This window comes from Rhyacophila brunnea, unplaced genomic scaffold, assembly GCF_057557595.1.
Source record: "Rhyacophila brunnea isolate RB1 unplaced genomic scaffold, BYU_Rbru_1.0 scaffold_10, whole genome shotgun sequence".
In the NCBI taxonomy this organism is placed as follows: domain Eukaryota; kingdom Metazoa; phylum Arthropoda; class Insecta; order Trichoptera; family Rhyacophilidae; genus Rhyacophila; species Rhyacophila brunnea.
The window spans coordinates 40,830,969-40,848,309 of record NW_028232752.1 but is presented as its reverse complement, the minus strand read 5'-3'; the positions used below and the strand labels follow the sequence as shown (position 1 = coordinate 40,848,309).

The window sequence follows — 17,341 nt, the reverse complement described above, 5'->3', positions numbered from 1 at the left end:
TATTTTGTCACATAAATTAATAAAAATGAGAATGCTTAGAAAAAAACAATGCTACGCACTTTTAACAAAGTGATTCCACCACGATCTCATACGTTTTACGGCAGTTTCATATATGGCTGACTAATTAGATTTATGAAGCGGAAAGGCCATAAACCATGATTATTTTCTTTACTATTTTAAATCTCGCTAACCCATTCATTAAGTCTTTGCTATCAGAAATAGCAATCTCATATAATACCTAAATGTACACGCTAAACACAATATTGATTCCACGATAGTTTATAAATGAAAATCGTTTAGATTTGTAAATATGTAGTTTAACATAAATTAAAAATTCCACATAATATGTACGATGTAGGTAACATCGGTGAAGTGAATTTTAGAAATAGAATAAATAAATCAAGAAATATTTAGTTAGACGTTTCAACTATTTACACCTAAGCTGTCTTCTTTTTATAGAAAGTAAACTAATAAACCATTGCGCACTACCAGAATATGTTATTCTGAAGATGACTTCGGGCATGTTATTCAGAATAATGTTTTAATTACCTACTTAAATCTTTAACTTTTTATATTGTATTTATTGTCAACACAATATGTTATTTTTTATTTCAATTTAAACTGTGTTTATATTTGTTATCTTTTCATAAATCAATTAAACTGTTTTACTTTGACATTATTATTAATATTACTATATTATTTACTCCATTAAACCATCTATTTCCGAGGTTGAACGTACAAAATATTAACAATTATTGTCTTAAATAGTATAAATTATACTATATTTATTTTTGACCGATTATATCAATGTTATTTGTATATATACAATTTTTATATTAGGTAACTATTGAAAAAAATTCCAATCCCAGGACCAGTCCCGGGATCCCGGGATCGTCTAATTGAATTCCCGAAATCCCGGGATCAAAATTTTGGCTCGGGATTGGATTCCCAAGTCACGATTCTCAACCTATTCTTGTAACAATTATTATTACATTAAGTAGGTACCTATACTAAGAAATCTATAGTATGCACTGCTCTGATGTAGGTACATACTTATTTACATAATTGATGATAAATAATTTAATTTATATTAACTTTATGACTCTTATGAGTAAGTGGTCAATGTATCATTTAAAATATCATTATTACTAGCACAACTATTTAATTGCCATGATTTACTATTTATCTCCATATACAGATATACCAATTACTAAAGTAATATATTTTAATCGAAAGATGTTTTATAACTTACTCGAAGCAAGTTATAATAAAACGTTTAAACAAATAGACAAACATTATTGTTGCTATACCTAAATAGCCGCCATCTTTATATGTGCATAGAAAGGGTAAAGAATAATAATTTAAAGCCAATAGACGCGTCAAATATAAAGTCTTAGAATCATCATAAGTGCTTAGTATAAAAAATTAAATTTATAGTCGAATTATTTTATTTTGAGATATGGAATATAGTTTTATATTTTTTTCCGATAATTTTTCATATGTGTGGTAACTCGATATCACAAAAAATATTTAGAAATCGCTAAGTACCTACTCTTCATATTATGTGTGTTTATATTTTTTACCTAATAGAAATAAACAACGATTTAAAAAAAATGCTCTTAAATCATTTAACAATATTATATTATGATAACATAAACAAGTCAACTTTTTTGATAACCCAGCTTTTAATATAATATAATCTACACAATTCTTGTTTCGCTATAATTCGCTAACTAGATAATTTTCCAATGCAATTTGATTTCAGCGTTCGCTAAGAATATTTTCAGTAACTAGTTTTCTAGGTTCTACGAGATAAGAATTATGCGGACTAATTCACTTTAGCTATTTGATACAATAAAAGAAAAGTATTTTCAAATTACATAAGAGAATTCTACTAGTTTTTTAAAACCTTCAAATATTACAAAGGTGAAAGATGATAACAGTAGCACCATGGTAAAAATATTTTGGAAAATTAGAATTAATTAATATAACTTAGACCAGTCCGACCGTATAACAACATTTGATAGGTACGTATTCCTAGATTTTTGTATGCGTTTCTTATATGGTTTAAGTTATCCATGCATGCCATTTCGTAGACCCAAAAATATATGTCGAAATTCTTACAAAACATGCTTTATCTCCACACCCTGCCTTATCACGAAACATTTTCTGGCGTAAACTCTAATGTAACGAACGAGAAGCGCCATTAAACGTTATCAGAAAGCCCAACAGCCTGGCTCTAAATGGCGTTCAACAGTTTTCTAAATTAGGAGTTTAACTTTATGTTATAACTTTGATCAAGCCTAAAGGACAAGATACCTCCTCTCTCGCAGTATGACCACGAAAATTCACTATAATTTTAACGATTTTCCCCCGAAATACCCAGAACATATTTTCATCCAACTCGTGTATCGGTTATTTGAATATGTACTTAATATTGAAAAATAATTATAGGTAGGTATGTACCTACTTTACATGTTTACCAATCAACCACAGAAAAAATTAAATTACAGACATTATACTGTTTGTATAAGTATAGGTACCTCTTTACGTATTTTATTATGCACGTCTAAACTGTATTATATTAAGCCGAGAAAACGCTAAAAGAATATGATTTTTGTTTAAACTCATTGAAATTATATAAGTAGATACTAAAATGATTTAATTGTACATATCTTTAAATTCCATCGAGAAAATGATTCTTAATCCGTAATAAAAATATGTCAAACGATAACTGTATTACAATAACTTAGTAGATAAATAGTCGTTACAATTTATTGACTTTCATTTCATTTAAATGTGTGGCGTTGCCCAGTTGCCCCGTCGTTCAATTGGCGGCGCCGAATCATCCCATTCACAATTGATACGATGCCATCCACACTGAACTGTTCCGTGCAGCATTCAATAGAAATTAAATACGCCCAAATATAAATATATAGGTAACTCCTATTTGGCCACCACTAGTTTAAATAATCAATTGATTGAACTTTACACCATTACACTAGTTACATTTTCTACGAAATACTTCACTGTGATTTTCGGATAGCCACCTATCGTGTTGAACTCCCATACAACTATTATTATAATTTATTTTAAGTTGGACCTGTCAAACATAAATACATTATTCATTATTGATTATGTCTAATTAAGTTTTTGGAATCTTTTTTGCATTAATTATTGGACTTTGCTTCGCAAGAAGATATGTGACGTATAGAATGGTCTAAAGACTACTAAATTATAAACTCATTTATTGCGTATACGCTGTGCAAAAAACGTGTTAAATTATGAAAATATACTCCTTTATAGTTTGAAAGAGTAAATACATGTGCCAGTGTTGCAAGAAACGTTGAATAAAAATATCCGTCTGTAAGATTTATGTGACAAGATTATCTTTTTTGTATTAATTAGGCTTGTTATTGTGATTTGTAAGATTAAAAATAGAACAAAATGTGGTACTATTGTGTTTAGTGTGGTTTCTGAATGAAGAAAATAACTTAAAATGATAAAGTAGAATAAAACTGTATGAAATAATATGATGAAGTGTGAGTGGTTATACTACATTATAAATTGCCAGTAAGAAAAAGAGGAACATAGGTTAGTCAATTTTCATATAATATTTTTTTATACAGGAAATGACAAGTAAAATATTTTACTCTCATAAATCATTTCTGACTAACTTTATTGGGTGAGGGAGTACCGATGAAACATATTTCTGAAAATTTACAACAATACATAATCAAGTACATAAACACCAATAAATATTATCCTGTCTTATATTTTTAAAAAATCCGCCCATTATGGCTAGTATTTGATTAATTTTGATGAGCATATTTGGTAAGCATAAAAAAATTCGCTATCGTCGATGTAGAGTGTTGGTAGACTGTAGAGCCTAAATCTATCTAAATACTTACATTTATAGCGTCTGCACACGTGCATGGATTTACTTGCAGCAATAGTGTGTATTTTAAACTATTGCGATAACAACTGTTTACACGTGCATTTTCTTGTTAATACGTACTGTCAGCAATAAATCCATGCACGTGTAAACGGGGTATTATACTTTGATGCATATATTTTTGTGTTTGTTTGGGTATTATTATCATCATTATAGTATAATTAATAATCATCGCCATCACTTATCGCCAACTTTACCATTACTTCCATGCGATACCGGGTTCGATACTTTTATTTTAATTATTGATAAAACAAAAAATTAATAAAACGCAAAATTTCTTGGTACTTATTCCACTTTTAATATTTTAAGTTGTCAACTACTCTTTTATTCAACGAATAATTAACTGAGAATGTACCATTCTCTATATTAAACAGGCGAAACAAAAAAATACGAATCCCGATGAGACTTGCTCCTGTATTCACTACATTCGCACATAGTTTAAAGCACATTGGTGCAAATCTAGTGAATACAGGGTCCCGTCATGGGTCGTATTTAAAAAAAATGATTTTTTTAGTAGGTTTATATCTGAGGTGTTTTCAAATTATGTATGGTTTAAAGTTGTATTTTTATCACAAGCTTTTTGCGCCCCTGATATGGCTCACGGAACCTGGTTAGGAATGACTGACGTGGATAGCATTATATTAAGTATAATTAAACCGTTTGTTTGCTAATTATTATAAAATAAATATACGATTTCCAACGCGAAATAAGTAAGCTCTTCTAGAGAATCAGTTACCTACTTGAAATCCGCTAAATAAATTTAATAAAAACTCAAACATGCGTAACCGTTTTTTGCGCTCTCGTCCACGGACCGGCCATTCTCGCGACTCACGGTGTCCTTTCGAACGCGAAAATATGTGCAAACAATTATCAAGTATTATTTATTTATTTTGAAATCGTATTTTGGCTTATTCAAACAACGGCGAACATCTTTATTTCGCGCCGTCTCATCCGATATGTCGGAGAATCGTTTACGTTATCTATGGAAAAAAAAACATTATCCTTGTAAGAAAATTTACAATAAGTCTGATATCTGATCAAGCTGTAAAAACAAATCTTATTATAATTTGAATGTCACGTGATCACTTTTTTGTGTATTTACCTGGCTATATTGCTTATATTAATAACAATATATTATTATGTTTTCATCTAAATCTTCCAATGAAAAATTCCAATGGGTTGAGCGATCAATTGTAGAGCCCATGTCATTCAGTAAAATCTTTTTTTTAATTATTTTGAAGTCAGTAGGCACTCGTATATTATTTTGTATCAATTATTATTATACTTTGTCGTATATACAGACATCTTATATTTACTGATACCTGTATTGATTATTTAAGCTATTGGTTCGAAACTCGGCTACCTCTATAATAATGTATCAAGAAATCGTCTGGCACATTTAGAGCTGCAAATGGAATATTTTATTTTTGTAAACATATTAGTAGATACATAATTAGAAATACGTCTAAAAGTAATATTAAAAATCAGTTTTAAAGTTGTTCTAAAAATATAAAAAATATAAGTACGTAGATGTATATCTGAAATTTTCATCCATCTACGGTTTAATACTATTTTACTAATAAAGTAAACTATATTTTTTTATTCAACGAATAAGACACAAGATTTGAGAATGTAACATTCTATATATGGAATATACATAATTTGAAAACATCTCATGCATATACTAACTAAAAAAAATCATTTTCTAGAAAAAACATACGACACCCGACGGATTCAGATACAGGATCCGTCGGGTGTCGTATTTTTCTATTTTTTTCTAGTGTGTATAATATATAGGTACTGATAAAAATTGCTGTATTTGATCGTTTCTGAAAGGTACTTAGAGAACCGAAATCAATAAAGTGGTTCTTACTACTGTTGTTACTACTGAATTAGCTATCGATTAAAATACAAATATTATGTATTTTAATCGATAATGTGCAAACTTTTAGTTTTTTTTTTGCATTTGTTTTCTCCAATCTCGTGATCGTAGAATTGAAAAAACATTAATTCAACCCCCATACCGTAAAACGTAGTATTGTCTCATATAATATGTACTTAGTTGGGAAATGTTATATAATATTGTTTTCGTTATGTAACGGCATATTATACACAAATAGTTTTCTACCTACTATCAAAATATTTTTGATAGTCATTGCAATACTGGTTTTATCATTGCTGTTATTGCTACTCTTTTGTTCAGTGAATTGTTGAAATTGCTCAGCTACAGATAATATTATTAAATAATAATGACATTATCAAAACAGGTTAAGTGAGTTCGATCAAATACAGGTTGAAATATCGTTATGTTTATTTCAGTATTATACATTTGAGAATTTTTTACTTGCTCTAAATAAGTATTTGTGTCAATATTGTAGATATTATTTAATATTTATTAATTATTAACTCAGTCACTCAAATTCTGCCAACCAAGAAATGAAACGATTGCATTTCTCAAAACAACGTATAATTCGTTGTGTTGTATGTGTACATAAATAATTGAAAACTATATACATATTGCTTATGCATTTTCCTTTTTCCGATTGGCGTGCTTTTACCAATGACGCTATCGCTGCAATCATTAATCACATCGAAATTTGTTATCAACATGCAACTGAAGTATTTAATTATTGATTTAATATTTATTTTTTACTGCTGTATCTTTAAACCGAGAACTTAATTTAGAAATTAAGAAAATAATTATTTTTAAATATAAATCAATGTTTTGCACCTAATGGTCATGTGAATCGGAATAGCTGTCAACACCAAGAACTAGAATACTTTAAACGATTATAACTGAGTTGTATCTAAGCAATGTAAATGTCTATACAATTAACGATGTATTATAATTTATGTTTAATTTTAGTTGAAAATAGCTTAACCGTCTTTACGGTATTAATTTAAGAAATGAAATTTACAAAATCATGCAAAAATCTTGTTAATCATGATAAACAAAATTCATTTCTTAATTTTATAGTTGCGAAGTTAACTCAGGGTTACCCCTCATAATTATAATGGTATTCGTGTAAACACCACAATAATTAATTACTTATATAAGTATTTAAGGGTCGTCCGTATATGACGTCAAAATATAAGGAGGATAGGTCTGATATAATGTGATGATTTATTGCTACGTATCACCTAACAAAGTATTAACTATTTTCGGGAATATTGAGACGACGGGGAGAAAGGTTGTCAAAAATACTGGAAATTGTGTGACGTTATTTACGGACCACCATCAACGACAGGTTCATGACATAATATGCCAGTAATTATTTAATTATTTCTGCACATATAACAAATAAATATAAAAAGATGAATATCTACATCTAAATAATATATTGTGCACAACATCATATTATTATATAGTTAATTTAGTTACGGTTTGTTGTATTTCTTTGTATAAAGCATAACTGAAATAGATTTATCTCTAAGTGTTTAATTGACAAAATTGGTATTTTAATGATAATTACATGTAATGGTAATGCATCGTGGTTTTGTGCATATAAATATAATTACTAGTAAGTAAGTACGTTAACTTAATAATGATAATATTCCACGGCGATGAGCGTTGTTCATTGGATTCACGTGGTAAACGTAAATACTCGACGCCGATGGAGACACGCCCCCACCACTTTGCCGGGAAAACTGCGCGATGCCAGTCCGCATCGCGACGCCGTGAAAACTTACTGTTTTTCCTTCGCGCTTATACGATAACGATAGTCATTTGATAGTGCGGAAAATTTGAAAAGTAAGGGGAAACAAATAATACACTCACCAAATGTCCATTTTGACTCACTTTCCCCGCATATATTAACAGTTATCACCTTTGTTGGTGTAATAACGTATTCGTTTATGACTATATATTAAATAGTACACCACAATTTAATTAATTACACTAAGTATAACGCATTTTTACGTGTGACAATACATACATTTTACATATTAATACAATATTATTAGTATAAATTGTGTTATTATAACAAAACGCCGTTTTTGTGTAGTGTTGTTAAAACTAAAATTATGTGTCGATGCTTTACTAACAATTAAAAATAAACTATGTGTATTTGTTCTTAGTAATTCTGTGTACCTACTTAAAACATTGTTTACTTTTTTAATTATGTAGTGTTAATAATAATATACTTAAATTGTTTTATCGCTAAGATATTTTATGTAAGAGTATTACAAAGATATTGTTCTATTGTTTTCATAAATATTTAAAAAGAAAATCATATGCTTTTTGGTAAAGGTTTGTTTCCCTTTTATACAACCGTTAGTTTTTATATGAATTGAAAGTAAATAAAAGTTGGATACGTAAATTTCAAATACGTCTCATATTGTTTAATTTATGTTGCCATAGCAAGATTTAAAATCATTTTACAAAATACATTTTTTTCTTTACAGTACATACAGCATTACGTAACAATTCAGATATTTAAATGGTGTACAAATCTTATAATCTTACAACGCTACCTTATAAAACGTATATTATAACGCTACTATTTTTCTAATAATAATAAAAAAAATAATCTGGCTCGTTTTGCTGCTGATTTTTGATAAATAATGTGTATATTTAAATACGTCGTTTTTCAATAAACATAATGTTACGTAAATACCGACCATGTCATCTCACAATATGCTGATGTTGCCAGAGCAAGATTTTTAATCATCTGAATAATAATTAATATTAAATTTACCGGTCGTTAAACTCTAATTAGTACTCATACGTTCTAGTTTCATGTGATTTTTGTGTGTTTATGACGTCGCAGCCTTGTGCTATATTATATTACAATAATGCTGGTAATTTTACTGAAAATGTCAATGGCTTATGCAGTGTATTATTAAAATCAGTGATATATATTATTTTTATTTGAAAGGCTCACCAGTAAAGTTATTACAAATTCGCAAAGTATATAATATATAGGGGTGGATGCAATTGCACTCGGGGTAGATTCGCGAGGTTATCTGTTACAGTGAAGAAAATCAATTATTACTGAGGAATTAAAAATAATATTTTTTCATTCCAGTTCTTACCAGTAATTGTAGTTAATCGAATTTAAAAATTGAATCCAAATTCCAAATATGTAGTAAAGACATACTTGAGCCTCTTGATGAAATTTACCAATTCGTATTAAAGATATACCAAAGCTACGCACATCTGTGATAACTTATATTTCAAAAAATATTTTTTCCTGTTGAATAAGTTAAAAACGGGGGTGATGAAGTGGTACTCTTGTATGCCTATGTTTTCTATTCAAAAGTTACAACTCAAATTCAATATACATAAATACTACAAATGTTCACTCCTGTCTACGGATTTGTGAAAAAAGGTTGAAACAATGTACAATGGATATGTTTTATGCTATATTCAAGATATATGGTACCTACTATTAATGACATATGAGATATATTACGTTAAAATATAAATATACATACACATTTACCTTAATTAAAAAAAAGTTAATGTACTCGTATAAACCAATTGAATTTCAGCGTAGATTGACAATGTTTAATCGATTGTTATCATACAATAATCATTGGCTACCAGTCCAATATCATTGTTTTATTATTATAATATAATGTATTGGTATTTTTCTTGAAATATCGAAAAAATGGGATGAATCGTCTTAAAGAGGATTGTCAATAGATGAGTACCTATTTCAATTAAAAAAGGTACATGATATTTGATATTTATAAGCCAATCTTGGTTTTAGTTGTGTTCAAAATTATGTATTTATTATTTTTAATTCACTCTGAAATCAGTTACCTATATCACATTTACATACCTACAATTCAGTATAAATGATAATAAAATTAAGGTCTTATCACTGTCCTGTTTTTTCAACATTCGTATCATCCCATTTGTGTACATTTTGATATTAAAGGTACCTACGTACTTGAATATTTTAGTATAATTAAATAGGTACCCACCCAATGTTATATAATAAGTAATAACAATAACACTCCTGACGAATAAAATCATGATAGGTGTAATCTTTCGTTAAAAAGTAATTGCAGGTGTAGTTATACTTATTATAATGGTTGTTTAAACATGTCATCATTTTAACTAAGCAGTGAAGATTTCAGATGCACTCTGCATGTACCTTCGCACGCATTCGCTTGACGTTTAAACAAACAGTCACGTGTTTCGAGCACGTGTCTAGTGTATAGGTACATACTTATTCATGCCATAGCATTTTTAGTGAATTCTATAAGCATTAGTCAGACCTCCAAAATTATAGATAAAATCTTGATTTTTTTTATAATTTACTTACAAAAGTATACTTACAAACTTTTTGATTTGTTGCATTTAATTTTTTTTCGTCACGATTTCTTCCAAATCAATTTGGTAGAACACAGCTTGTTGATGTCCCAGTTGGTATCACCAGCGGTAGGATAGTTTTGAACGTTGGGAGAACAAACAACTATTCTCCTAAAAACTAAACTCCCGATTACTTAGTAGGTACAGTTATCATACGAGGGTGGGTCAATAAGTCCTTAGAAAAGCCGACAGGTGGCGCGACTAGTACTGCAAGCGGTTTGTTTTCATGCAGCGGCACTACCGATTCAGTATGCTGCGAAGTTTCAATCAGATTGGTCGGGTTGTTGTGTGTTTCTCGTACATTTAAAAAAAAATTTGCTTGTGGAAAATGGAAAAATGGAAAATGGAGAAAATTGAGTTTAGAGTTGTTATTAAACATTTTAATATAAAAGGGTTAACAGCAAAGGAAATAAAAAATGAGTTGGATTTAGTTCACGGCATATCTGCTCCTTCACTTGCAACTATTTATAACTGGTTAAATGAATTTAAACGTGGTCGTACATCAACAAAGGATGAACCACGCTCAGGACGTCCTGTAGAGGTGACTACACCAGAAATGATCAATAAAATCCACGATATGGTGTTAAGTGACCGAAGATTAAAGTTGAGTGAGATAATTGAGGTTACAGGGATCTCAAAAGGTAGCGTCATTTCTATTTTACATGACAAATTGGGCATGAAAAATATTTCTGCAAGATGGGTGCCGCGTTTGCTCACAGTCGACAATAAACGCAGTAGGGTGGTGGCCTCTAAAGCCCTGTTGTCGCTCATGCAACGCAATCCGGATGAATTTTTTCGTCGCTTTGTGACTGTAGATGAAACATGGATACACCACTATACTCCCGAGACGAAAGAACAGTCAAAGCAGTGGATTGCGAAGGCAAACCATGTCCAAAGAAGGCGAAAACCGTAAAATCAGCTGGTAAGGTTATGGCTACTGTATTTTGGGATGCACGTGAAATTATTTTCGTTGACTATTTGGAAAAAGGAAAAACAATAACAGGGGATTATTATGCATCTTTATTGGACCAGCTAAAAAACAAAATTGAAGAAAAACGGCCTCATTTAAACAGGAAAAAAATCCTCTTTCATCAGGACAATGCCCGTGTTCACACATGTTTACGATCAATGGCTAAAATTGAAGAATTGAAGTTCGAATTGGTCGACCACCCACCGTATTCGCCAGATTTAGCCCCCAGTGACTTTTTCCTTTTCCCAAACTTAAAAAAATGGCTAAGTGGACAACGTTTTTTTCAAATGAAGAAGTCATCGATCGGACAAATGCTTATTTTGAGGACCTTCCGAAAACTTATTTTTCTGACGGTTTAAAAAAATTGAGAAACGTCTAACCAAGTGTATTGAGCTCGAAGGAAATTATGTTGAGAAATAAAAAAAAAATACAAAAATAAAACCGGTTTTAATGCTTTTTTCTAAGGAATTATTGACCCACCCTCGTATCACAACAGGAATACAAATATTGACAAGCAAGCATCGGAGAATTCCGAAAAGTAAAATCTTACAGAAGCATATTACTTTGAATGCTTAATAATGTCATAGTGATACACTAAGACTACATGAATAATTATAGTTCTACTAGTCTTATACTTTTAATGTTGTAAATGAAAATGAATATATTTTTTTCTCCTTTTTAACACTACAACAAGCCATGATGTTCAATTGGAGTAGTGTAGTAGTGAAATAATAATGCATTAATAGCAGTAAAACAATCATAGAAATAGTTAGGAATGGAATATGAAGCATCCAATACAAGAATTCAATGGACTATGAGGGTTAAATGTTAAAGGTATTTCTCAATTAAGATATCAGCAAATGGAATCAATTTATAACAATTTTGATAATATAATTGTTTATGTGCTCTCTATCCCTATATATTAAGCTTATTATAATATATAAGTTAAGTTTGTATTGAAATTATAATATAAAAAATTACTATTTACATTTATTACGTAATAGAAAGTAAAGCACAATATTTTATAATACTTATAACCACGGCTCCCACATCCTGAAGCGGGTCCCCAGGCTAGGATCTTCGGCAGGCCCCCCTATCTATCGCTAAGAGCAAAGTCAGTGTGATGCTCTACAGTAGTGTTTTCCAAATGGTATAAGCAGTAAAATTAGTGTGTATTTTTAGAGATTTTTCGTAACACTATTTAAGTAAAATAGCACCGCAGGCGACTTTTCTTTACTATTAAAGCAATTTTTTATTTGTGTTTATCTCACTTATCTGATCGACTAGCCACGCTGGGCCATTTCTGAGCCCGGGCCCCCAAGCTAGAGCCCTGTCATCCCCCCTTTGTGGGGGCCATGTTTATATAACACATAGTTAAATTACAGTCAGGACCAGTTCCGTTCGCTTTGATAGGAAATTCTTAACTGATATTTAAAATACATTTAGAGCTATTTTTACTGACAATTTAAAGATAAAGATATTTGATGAGAAAGTCTAATTAAAAGCAATTTTAAATTCTTTCAGAATACACTTCAGGCTATATACAATAAAATGATATTCAGTAAAAAAAAATATTCTCTATAAAGCGGCTATTTAATATTATCGCTTACTAGAGATTTTTTTTTTCACATTCCTGACACAAACATCCCTTCTTAATCCCCAATTTTTACTAATAAAATGTGTATTCTAGCTATAAACATTTTATATTATGTATATACTATTATTATTATTATTTTTGTTGATTAATAATAATCATTTCAGAAAGGATATAAAATGGTTATAAAAACAGTTGTTGCCGGAAAGTATCATTGAAATATTATAATAGTGATCTATGGACTGTACAAATAATGAGTTTTTACACGATTTTGTTTAGTCTTTAATATTTTAATATATATAAGAGTTATGTTTGTATAGTAGCAGATATGCGCAATTACGTTTTTTTCCTATAAATAATAGCACGAATTCGAAGCGAAAAAACGAAAAACTATTTACTTAAATCATTCGACTTTTTGCAATTCCTGAAATATGTCGTTACATAATAACTATTAAAGTGAAATTCAAGAGCTAATAGACATTTAACAAACACTTACTATCCACTCGGTCTGGTGCTTATAAAACTGTCAAAACATATTCATAGTTTTGTGACGATAAAATAATAGTGCGAACAACGTCTATGTAAAGTAAATAGCCTGTAATATTACGAATTTACTTTTTTCAACCTCTCTTGGACTGTTCAAATATACACGGAACACAATTATATCATCAGAGCAAATAAGCAATAATAAGTGGTTGTGAACCTTGTGACGCGAGGCACGTGGTGAATTTAGGCAGATAGTACCGGCAGAGTGGTTATATAAATCAAAAACTGGATTACTTGGTGTACAAGGTCTCTGTTGTCATAGAGGAGACAACAGATGTCGCCAGCGAATTGGGTGAGTTAAAATTATTAATAACTTGCAAACAATGTCGTAAATATAAATGAATCACGTTTGTCTATTATTTATCTAATGGCTATATTGCATCAAAGGATCCAACTGAATAAAACTCGATCCGAAGACTGCCAAAAACTCTATTAAATTCATGAATTTAGACTGAACTTAATTTTATTAGTGACAATATCATGGTATATTATAATTTATAATGTAATAATAACATATTCGTGTTTTATATGAGTCATTCTAAATAATTTCATATTACATATTACGATAAGTAGGTATTAGTTCGAAATCCGATAAATCCTCTCATAGATAGTATATTATAGACGTTTTATTGTGATTTATCAGGATAAATATACCGACGAGCCTAAAACCAACTTCCCTGGAATCATTCATCGATGGATAGTATTTATGACATAAAGAATAAACTCTTAATTTAAGCCTACTTTATGCTTTATAATATTTTCCAAATGTTTAAAATTTTAAACATGATGAAATTATATCATTACAAGTCCATTTGAGTCGATGACATGTAAATAAAATACTCAATAATTACATGCATAATTAGGTACTTCTGTTCTATCGCTTGTAACTTGGCTATGATTGGTGTTGCAGTCCAATAGATTTATGACAAAAGCCTACGGATACTATTACAATTTACAATAATATTTCAAATAATCTATAACTAGTCTTACTTGTGATGCCACTTAATATAAAGAATGTTTTTGTATTCGATACTAAACGCCTTAATGTCTGTCATAATGAACTTATCCTGAAACCTGACAAATACATACGATATACGGATGCACCGCATTATTAAAACAAATAATATATTCCGCATATTACAAATTATTAACTAACCAAATTAAGACTAAACTATAAAGACAAGATATAAAGATATGTGTGAGTACTTAGTAAAAACACAGAAAAGGGAAAAAAATTACCGAGTCAGTAAACAGACCATATTTTAAGAAATTGTATAACAACGTGAATCTAAATTGACCTTACATAAGTAGAATATATCGATACACAAAGCGATTTGGTTAAATACAGATTTACTTTCCAAATATCGTTAGTCATCATCAATAGGTGGTTAAATATAGGGGAATATAATATATTCGCATAATCAAATAGAAAACATTGAAAAATATATAAGTCACATCGGAAATGGATGGTTTTCACAATTAGGTGCGTACTGACTGAGCGAGCAGCCTCGCGTGGTCGCTTCGCTATAGAAAATATACGTAAAAGCTTCGCGAGGCAAAATGCTCAGTCAGTCAGTACGCGACTCTCCCGAGGCAAACGTACGTGCCGCATCGCACGAGCATTGCCACAACCGATCCAATCGTTGTCGGTTTATCGATGCTCAAAGTTGTTGTGGGCGGCTGCCTCGCGCAGCGATTTTTGCGAAGCAAATGCCCGAGGCTGCTCGCTCAACCAGTACGCGCCTTTTAACAGCAACTGTGAAATAGTAGATTTTCACAACGGAAAGAAATAGTTTCACTTGTCGATAGATTATTGTAATACTAAAAAATGAATGTGTATCAACGTAAAATACATTTGCACTTCTTGGCGGTTAAATTAATAAAAATATGTAATAATATTACATTCAGATATAATAATATATAATATCTAGTTAGTATAGAAGTCTATGTACAAACTTATTTTTAAAAAAATATATCAATAGTGCAGTTATAAATGGTATTGTACATAAAAAAAATATTTTGTCATTTTTAAGAGGCGAAAACCAATATTTTCTCTAATATTTCAATCAATCCACGGTGTAGTATGTACTCATTTAGTTTATGTTAAAACTATTATGTAAATGTTTGAATATTTTTTTTATCTGTGAATTTAGACTAACGCAGTGGGCGATTAATTCCTACATATAATTAGATTCCTTGGGATAACAACACTGATGTTGACAATTTTTTAGATCAGGGACACACATTACCATTGTCTTTCATAACACGGTAAAACTCATATTAATATTATATATTATGAAGCTACAAGTAGAATTAAAAATATTTTCTATTTTTAAACGCATTTATGTTAGTATTCTCAAGAAAAAGTTAATGTGGAAGAGCCAGAGATAATATCCATAAAATCTAAAGTGTATAAAAATATATAACGTCATCCTGACAATTAAATCAGGTATTTCAGTGTAATATGGCCATAAGTACTACATTATACAGATTACATACCTGCTTACTTACAAATCACCATTTTTATCTGTTAGTGTTCATTGCGATAACAGAGCATTTTTCACTATTTATTGCGGAGCGACAGGTATACAGATAAAAGAAAGTCACGAGAATATGTACTATAAAGATACAGATTTATATGAAAACGTCGTAATGTCGTATATTTACTGAAATGTGAATTATTACTATAAAAATTACTACTTATATTTTATTGTGCAGTAAACATTATTATATATTTAGTACCTAACTACGTGAGCATATATTTTTTAATGAAAATTTTATACTTTTGAACCAGAGGAAAAATAATGAATAGGTAATGATTAAAAATTAATATGATATTCGATAATTAATATAGGAAGCTACATTTAAAAAGTCAGATGTCGGTCATATTAGTAAGTAATATATTAAATATATTATAGTGGTTAACGGTGCCCGTTATTTCAAATATTATAAATATTTGATGAATCATCAAACAAAATTGAAAATATAAATTCTGCCCTAATGCAAAACTAGTACGACAACTCAATGTTTAAATTTTAGATGCAAGAAAAGTTAATTGTACTGCCACAATGGTTCGGGGTGACGACCGGAGTAAGACAAGGTTGCGTTCTTGCTCCGTTCCTATTCATCAAAGTTTTTGACATCTTGTTCGTCGTTCTTAACAACATTTCTCAAATAGTATCTTATACAATTTTTTTTCAATAAATAAACATAAATGATTAGCGATTACTTGATTACCTGATTACATAATGAAAACGCCGCATTTTTCACATTGGCATTCGGCATTCCTAATTCACCACTTGAGATAATAACCAGTAGATTGATGCATAAAAAACAAAGCGGAAGCCATTGCGATATGACATTTTAATACAAAAACATGTGTAAACATATTATTGTTTAACGCCATTGTTGTTTCAGCTACCTGACGTTTTCTGAACAAATGAATAATAATACAAAGATGTCCCATTAATCCTATTATTCTTCATATCAGCGACCGTAATAATAATGGTGGCGCCCGCACTGATTCTGAAAGCAAAATGATTGTTTATTTAAAATTTAATATAGTTATTTATAATCCAGACATGTTATTTATTTACTAACTATATTTGTGACATTTTTTTAATAACTAAATAACTGCACCTCTCAAGAGATTCAGCATGTAGGTACTAAGTGATCATAACTGTATAAACAACTACATAACTTATCTATCGTTCATCACATAATTATTAAAATAATAGCAATTTAAAAAAGTTATATAAAAATAACTGCACATTCACGTACTGTTTTATATAATATATACCTACATTCAAGGACACCATAAAAATTTTCTACGAGTACGCTCTGTATAGTGTATAAGATTACTATTTAGGCTCTCGAGCCTCCACGTAATACAGGTTAGCCTTTCTTTCAATCCATTACACTTTTTATTTGCTTCAAACGCACATTGAAAAAACA

General features: G+C 29.9%; 1 protein-coding gene across 3 annotated transcripts in view; it reads left to right on the top strand.

Moving 5' to 3' along the window:
- The window catches only part of LOC147079196 (uncharacterized), a 454,759-nt gene that overhangs the window by 92,162 nt on the left and 345,256 nt on the right, over nt 1–17,341 (top strand). The window contains exons 1-2 of one of the 3 annotated variants that reach the window (XM_085954520.1): nt 7,604–7,706; nt 13,204–13,679. The exons of 1 other annotated variant lie outside the window; for it this stretch is intronic. The gene's annotated coding sequence lies outside the window, so the exon portion shown is untranslated. Of the gene's footprint in view, nt 1–7,603; nt 7,707–13,203; nt 13,680–17,341 lie in introns of those variants that run through there. One more of the 3 variants, XM_085954528.1, reaches the window with a different exon arrangement.